The 8,674-nt window shown below is 37.7% G+C and overlaps 1 long non-coding RNA gene across 1 annotated transcript; it reads left to right on the forward strand.

Moving 5' to 3' along the window:
• Nucleotides 1–657: 657 nt before the first annotated feature.
• LOC148121745 (uncharacterized) lies at nt 658–1,335 on the forward strand. Its single transcript, XR_015737978.1, has 2 exons — nt 658–864; nt 994–1,335. It is a non-coding gene; the product is annotated as an uncharacterized LOC148121745 (long non-coding RNA).
• The last annotated feature ends 7,339 nt before the right edge of the window (nt 1,336–8,674 follow it).

The raw sequence follows: 8,674 nt of genomic DNA on the forward strand, positions 1-8,674 counted from the left end.
TGATGTACATGCACTATTCACCTATCAATTTCTGAAAAATAAAATGCCTTTTTATCAATATTATATTGCTTTTATTTTCATCTATTAACTTATATATTTGTTCAGTTTTCCAGATTAAAACAAATGTATACTTGTTATTAATTCTTACACTACTCTAGTAAACATTTCCTGACATATTCCCACAAACCTATATTACTCTGATACTCCTTCAATGACCGTCATCAAGTTCTAGAAATCGTGCAATGATGTCTACCTCACCCATCATCAGAATATGTCCTACCCAGAAGACTTTCATGCATGTAAACTCATCTTCATTCTTAGTAAAACACTCTAATTTCCTTCTGACCTATTCTCACCCTTTATCTTTAAAAGAAAGAAAATCAGCCATTCATAATGCTGCCTGTTATAAAAAAAAACTCAGCTCTATGAGTCTTATTGAACCTCTGAGATTGTGCCATAATGAATGATCCTGTCCTACATATAACTGAACAAATGGAGTAATCTGATTAAATAAGGAATATTTTAAATGAAACACACCTCTCAAGACTCAAGATGTAATGTATTTTGTCCTTTTTGTTTCCAGAGAAACACACATTCATTTTATAAAATTTTATAAAAATGCACATCCCTGGTCTGTCCTGAGACACCTGGGGACTGTGATTGCTTACTGAGTTACTGAACTGAACCAGCCCTGCAGCTGTGCACAGGCCCTTGTAATTTGCATGTGCTCAGAACACAGCCCACTTTCCTGAGGACTTCTTCAGAGGACTGTCAATCTGTGCTGTAGTCAGTTGTGATCAGGTCAAGGCATGGACATGCGGTTCTCAACTCAGTTCCTAGTTTTCCTGCTGCTCTGGTTCCCAGGTAAAAAGCACAACAATGGTTATTTTCTTAGCCTATTTGGACAGTCCTGACTGATTAATCAGATAGTTTATCTTGCCACATGCTTACTCAGTGACTATGTTTTTTTTGTGTGTGTGTTTTTAATTGTAGGTGGCAGATGTGACATTCAAATGGCACAAACTCCATCATCCCTGTCTGCATCTCTGGGAGACAGAGTCACCATCACTTGCAAGGCTAGTGAGGACATTGATACTGGATTATCGTGGTACCAGCAGAAATCAGGGAAAGCTCCTAAGCTCCTCATCTATGACGCAAGCAACTTGGAAGATGGGGTCCCATCGAGGTTCAGCGGCAGTGGGTCTGGCAGACAGTTTTCTTTCACAATCAGCAGCCTGGAGGCTGAAGATGATGCTATTTATTATTGTCAACAAGGTTATGATACTCCTCCCACAGTGATACATGTCATGTAATAAACTATCTAGAGAAGCAGAAGTATGAGTCTGGTGTGGCTCTCTGTTTCTCCTGGTGTCTAAATCAGCTGAGAATGTTTGTCAGACACTGGGTACCATTAAAAAATAACTGGGGATTTTAGTGTAGGCAGTCAGCAAATCTCACAAGTCCCAGCTTGTCATCTTTTCATTGTCAGCAACACAAAAAGAATTACTATTCTCACAAATTCAGTAAATATACAGGCTATAATACTTAGTTGTCTGAGTTGTATATTCAGTTGAGATCATGAAACAATGCACAAATATCTGTAAATATAAGAAGCTATAATTTGAAATCTATTCTTCTACCATTAATATTCTGAAGTAAAGTGATGTCAGGTGTTTAGGGAATTTAGCAATATAAGTGAAGGTATTCTTCTTGAAGAGAAGTTAGAGTTCATTTGCCAAAGAACATGTGGATCAGATAAACATGTGCTCCTGATACTTGGCATGTAACACAGGATTCGAGTACCCAGTCTCCCATCTACCTGAAATAGCATAGCAGTAATCCTAAAGCACTTACTTTTATCCTTCCATCTGTCTGCAGTTGCTGGAAGACATTGGACTGTGTTTTTTTTTCTTTTAGATGCAATGGGAGAGCTCATACATGCATATTTTTCTGAGAATTCACCAGGACCAGGTATATAACAGTCTTCTTATTAGAAAGGCAAATTAAGTTAGCACTCCACCTTCTGGAAAATTTTGAGCATCAATTCACTTGCACATTAAGAAAAGGAATACATTTTTTAAAAAGTTTCTATATATGTCATGACATTTCTTCTTTTCCATTCACATTATGGCTTAACAAAAATTCTGAATTAGCTCTTTTTATTGTTTTTATTGAGTTTTATATTTTTCTCCACTCCCCTCCCTTCCTTTACCCTCCACTTGCACACTTTCCCATAGTCCTCATGTTCCCTATTTACTTATGAAATCTTGTCTTTTTCTACTTCTCATGTAGATTAGATCCATGCATATCTCTCCTAGGGTCCTCTTTGTTGTCTAGGTTCTCTGGGATTGTGATTTGTAGACTTTTTTTGCTTTGTGACTAAAAGCCATTTATGAGTCAGTACATATAATATTTGTCTTTCTGGGTGTGGGTTGCCTCACTCAATATAATATTTTCAAATAGAAACACAGAAAACAATTCAAAGAATCAATGAAACAAAAAGCTGGTTCTTGGAGAAAATCAACAAGATTGACAAACCCCTATCTAAACTAATCAAACGTCAGAGAGAGAACATGCAAATTAATAAGATCAGAAATGAAAAGGGGGACATAACCACAGACACAGAGGAAATTCAGAGAATCATTAGATCTTACTAAAAAAGCCTGTACTCCACAAAATTGGAAAACGTAAAAGAAATGGACATTTTTTTTTAGATAAGTACCATATACCAAAGTTGAACAATCTAAATAGACCTGTCAGACGTTTATTTTTCTGCCAATGTGCCATCCACAGCTGTTGAAACTGTTAGGACACTAATGGGATTATCTTAAGTGTATTTTGGAACAGATGGCAAAGAGCCCTCAGCTATGACAGGATACTTCTCTAACTTTATCCTCTCATATATACTCAGAGATTCTGTATAGGCCTTCCTGAGATAGGCTTCATGCATGAATCTGGGTTACTTGACCATGATAATTTTTTTCATGGCTCTCAGTCTGTATAAGGATATCTTGTATATCTTGAATGCAGTAATAAACTCCCACATCTCATTTACCATGCTGCTATTTTAATAAAGAATCTAAGTTAACAAAAATATTCAAAGTCTATCATCTTGTCATGGATATTGTGTAGTCACAGACACACATTCATAGAATAAAAGATTCTTTTGATGGAACAGAAAAGCTGAGTTCTGCTTATATTGTTTCAAGTTAGTATGAATCTAAGAATAACATTACCCAGGTCTTCATCCACAGTGCTGTCCATGGAAGAAGATGCTATGTCTCATGATCTCAATACCATCAACTTCCAGCTCCATGATTCTTAAGCTGGGAGAAAATAAATTAGTATTTTCAGCCAGCAGATTTATAGTCCATCTTTATTCACAACCCACAGAATCTAATGAACCAGGATATACTGTAGAAACTTGAAAAGTAGCTAGAGATTATTGGGCTTTTAATATTATATATAATATATAATATAACATGAAATTTTTGTATTTTCAGTTTCCATGATCTCCCCGTACACATTGTGAGAAGCACATGATTAACTGCAGGAGTCTTTCAGATGTGCAAATCTGTGTCTCTATATGTCCAATCTCAATGAACAGTAAAAAGTGACATGCAAGTGCAATCTGAGCTCACTGTAGCTGTGACAAGCAAAGTACAAAGTTTAGCAGATATCAATAGCACATGACAACTTGTTAGACACTGACTGGGGTAATTACTTATCTGTCATATTCTTGACGTTGAGATTGGGAACTTTCTTAACCTATACATAGTTTGTCTCTATCTCATCATGGTATGTTAGAAATTGACAGAGGAGCTTTAAATATGATTATCAGAAATAATTTAACTTTTATATCTGAGAAGTAGATGTATAAAAAGAGAAGTTGCTTAAATGCATGTTAAATTTTGAAGAATATTTAAGGCTTAATGTTAACATGTTAACATCTGATAAATACTTTGCTTTTTATATCAAATGCTTTGATCTGGTTTTTAATGAGTTTACTAATGATGTACATGTTTGAGAGATTGTCTCCCTGAGTAGATTATCTGGTCTAGTACTTTCTCTGTAGCCCATGTTTACTTCAAACTCAGGATCCTCCTGCTTATGTCTTCCCAGGTCTGGTATTACCAATGTGAATCTTCACTCATTGTAATATTTTATTTATTTATTTTTCTGTTTATTTTACTTTATGCATAATACAGGATTTATAATTTACATTATATATATATATATATATACTTTCACAGTTCAATAATCTGAAATACAGGCAGGTTCTGTGATTTCTGTTATTGTTATTGATTTTCACTCATACTCAATTTTTTTTGGATGCCAACAATCTCAAATGTTGAGGTCTATTGGTCTCTGTAAAACTATTACTTGATTTAAGATGATTGCAGCCATTTCTGGTAAGGTCTTTTCCCTTTCAATATGTCAGCAAGGTCATCTTAGCCCAGTTTTAATATTGCTAATTTCTAAATTTTCCTAGAATATGAATTCATAGAATGAATACTTTTGGCAGTGTTTGCGTTTCATGACTTCTTCTTTCTCTCAATCCACTTCCATTTCCCCAATTTAGAGCCTTTTTTTCTGTTTACTGAAAACAGAAATTAAAATGTAGTGAGGATATGTGTTAATTTCTGTTAGGTTTAGCATGGCTTCATAGTTAAATTCTTTTATCTGTTAAAATCAATGTCCTCATGATATCCACAGAGCAGTTATTGGTTTCTATTGATATCTCTGTTTCAACTTTGGCCTAGAACCTGGATCCCAGATTTCTGAGGGTCTGTTTGTTGTCTACATGATCCTCACAATATGAACAAATGATATAAAATATTTTTGGTAACTCTAACCAAACCTGTATGACAAGAACTTTAAATCCTTAAAGAACTAAGTAGAAGAAGATATCAGAAAATGGAAAGTTATCCCATGCTCATGGATAGGTAGGATTAATATAGTAATGTCTTACCAAAAGCAATCTACAGATTTAATGCAATCCCCAACAAAATCCCCACACAATTCTTCACAGACATCTAAAGAATAATATTCAACATCATATTGAAAAACCACAAAAGCATTTGTTCAACTATGTTCATAGCAGCACTATTTGTATTAGCCAGAACCTGGAAACAACCTAGGTGCCCCTCAATAGAAGAATGGTTAATAAAGGTGTGGAACATATACACATTAGAGTTCTACTCAGCGGTAAAAAACAATGACATCTTGAATTTCGCATGCAAATGGATGGAAATAGAAAACGCCTTACCGAGTGAGGTAAGCCAGACCCAAAAAGAGGAATATGGTATGTATTCACTCATATGTGGATTCTAACCATAATTAAAGGTCTTTGAGCCTATTATTCGTGATCCTAGAGAAGCTAAATAAGAAGGTGAACCTGTTGAAAATCATGTAGCTATCTGCCTGGAGATTGGGAATAGACAAGAGTCCCAGGTAACCTCGGGTGCATGGGGGGGTGGGAGGGTTGTTGGAAGGGGAGAGGGTTAGAGAGAAGGGAGTAGTGGAGGAATGGGGAAAGCTAGGTAGACTGGGATGGGGGGAGGGAGGAAGGATGGATATGAGATCAGGGAAGAATATATCTCAACTACGGGAGTCATTTTAGGGTTTACAGGAGACTTGATTATAAATGGGATCCCAGGTCCAAGGAGAGATCCCCAGATTGTTCTCTAGACAGAGGAGGAGGTGCCTGAACCGGCCTTGGCCTATAACCATACTGATGAAGATTTTGCTTATCACCATAGATCCTTCATCTGACGATGGATGGCAATACAGATGGAGACCCACGTTGGAGCACCGGACTGAGCCTCCCATGGTCCAAATGAGGGGCAGAAAAAGGAAGAACATGAAAAAAACTCAGGACCGCGAGGGGTGCGATCACCCACTGATACAAGGGGACTGTTCTAATGAGAGTTCACCAAGGCCAGTTGGACTGGGACTGAATGAGCACGTGATCCAACCAGATTCTCTGAATGTGGCCGGATCTCTGAATGTGGCTGGTCCGGAGACTTTCTGAAACTCAATGACAATGACACTGGGACTTGTTTCCTCTGCATATGCTGGATTTTTGGGATCCAGTCTGTTCGGATACTCACCTTCAGGGACCTGGAAGGAGTGGGGAGGAACTTGAACTTCCCACAGGGCTGGAAGCCTTACTGCTCTTAGGGATGAAGAGGGAGGAGGAGGGGGAGGAGGGAGTGGGAGGGTGTTGGGAGGAGGGGCGGAAATGAAAACTTTCATAATTTAATAAACTTTAAAAAAAAGAAAAACATAAACCCAGAATAGCTAAAAATATGTGCAATAAGGAGCTCCTAGAGACATCACCAACCCTGTCTTCAAGCTTTAATGTAGAACTCTAGTAATGCAACAGCTTTATATTGGCATAACAACAAACACATGGATCATGGCATCAAAGCAAAAATCCTTACATAAATTCACACAGCTATGAATTCCTTATTTTTGACAAAGAAATCAAAACTGTACAATAGAAAAAATAAAACATATTAGACAAATGATGCTGGCATAACTGGATGTCAATATGTAGAAGAATGCAAGTAGTTCCACATCCATTGCCCTGTGAAAACTCAATTTCAAGTGGATCAAAGACCTCAAAATCAATCCAGTTACACTGAATTGGATAGAAGAGAAAGTGGAAAGTATCTTTGAATGCATTGTCACAGGAGACATTTTCCTGAATACAACAACAGTAACATAGACACTGAGAGCAACAATTAATAAACTGGATTCCTGAGACTGAAAATTTTCTGAAAGACAAAAGACGTGGTACGTAAGACAACATGAAAGCCTACACCAAGGGAAAATATTTTCACCTACTCCACATCTCACAGAGGGCTGATCCCCAAAATATATAAATACTTCAAGAAACTAGACATCAAAATACTGAATAATCTAATTAAAAATGGGGTAAAGGCCTAAACACAGAACTATCAACAGAAGAATCTCAAAGGACTAAAAGACACTTAGGGAAATGTTCAACATCCTTAGCCATCAGGGAAATGCAAATCAAAGCAACTCTGAAATACCATATTATATGTTGGAGAGGACATGGAATAAAGGGAACACTCCTGCAGTGCTGGTGGGAGTGCAAACTTGTACAGCCACTTTGGAAGGCAATTTGGCAGTTTCTTACAAAACTGGGAATTAGTCTACCTCAAGAGTCAGCAATATCACTCTTGGGCATATCCCCAAAGAATGATCAATCATACCAAAAGAATACTTGTGCAACTATGTTCATAGCTGCATTATTTGCAATAACCAGAAATGGGAAACAACTTGATGCCCCTCAACTGAAGAAAGGATATAGAAAATGTACATTTACTCATCTATAAAACACAATGACATTGTGAAAGTTGGGGGCAAATTAATGGAACTAGAAAAGAATCATCCTGAGTGAGGAACTGAGACCTAGAATGACAAATATGGTGTGTACTCACTCATAACTGATATTAGATATAAAGCAAATGATAGGGTAAAATTAACTGCTCCAGAGAAGCTAGGTAACAAGGAGAACCCTCCGAAGGATACATGGATCACCCTGTGAATGGGAAATAGATGAGATTTCCTGATGTGTGATGTCCTTCTGTATATGTGTTGATGTGTAAAGTTGTTTTGACCAATGATTTAGTAAAGTAAAGCTAGGAGTGAAATCTGAAAATAGATAGTTTGGAGAGGTACCATGTAGTTGCTGAAGAAGTTGTCAGAACCTTGTTGGTAAGCCACAGTCTCATGACTATACATAGATTAGTAGAAATAGGTTACTTTAAGATGAAAGAGATAACTATGAATGCACATGAGCCATTGATCAAACAGTGCTGTAACTAATATAGTTATCTCTGTGATAATTAAGGTCTGTGTGGCTGGGAAACAAAAGCACAGTCTCTGATTAAAATCTCCTGAGTAAACTGTTGTTGGGGTGGGGCAGAGGAGAGGGGATTTGGTGATGGGAACATGGGGCATAAGGAAAGCAGATTTAGGGGAGGGAATGAGAGGGAAAGAAATGAAAGAGATATTTCAATAGAGAGGGTCATTATGGAGTGATGGAGAAACCTGGTATCAGGGAAACTCCCAGGAACCCACAAGTATGACCCCTACAAGACTCCTAACAATAGTGGAGAGGGTGCCTGAACTTATCTCCAGTAATCATATTTACTACCCCAACTGTCATCATAGAACCTTCATCCAGTAACGAATGAAGGCATATATAGAGATGCACAGCCAAGCACTGGGCTGAGCTATGGGAGTCCAGTCAAATGCCATATGGGAGGAGGCATTATATGAGCAAGTTGGGTCAAGATCATGGTGGGGAAATCCACAATACAGCTGGTGTGAGATATTGGGAGCTCATGGACTCTAGACTGTCTCTTAGGGAGCCTGCAGGGGACTGAACTAAGCCCTCTATTTGTGGTGATAATTGTATAGTTTGGTCTGGTTGTGGCCCCTAACAGTGGGACTAAAATCTGTCCCTGACACGTGAGCTGACTTTTTGGAATCTATTCCCTATGCTTGGATGACTTACTCAGCCTTGATGAAGAGGGAAGTAGTTCAGTCCTGCTTTAACATGGTATACAATTCTTTGTTGATTCCCGTGAGAGACCTATTCTTTCTGGGAAGTGCATTAAGGTGTAGAAAGGAAGTG

The sequence above is a fragment of the Myodes glareolus genome, chromosome 6 (assembly GCF_982192425.1).
Source record: "Myodes glareolus chromosome 6, mMyoGla1.1, whole genome shotgun sequence".
NCBI classification, from domain to species: Eukaryota; Metazoa; Chordata; class Mammalia; order Rodentia; family Cricetidae; genus Myodes; species Myodes glareolus.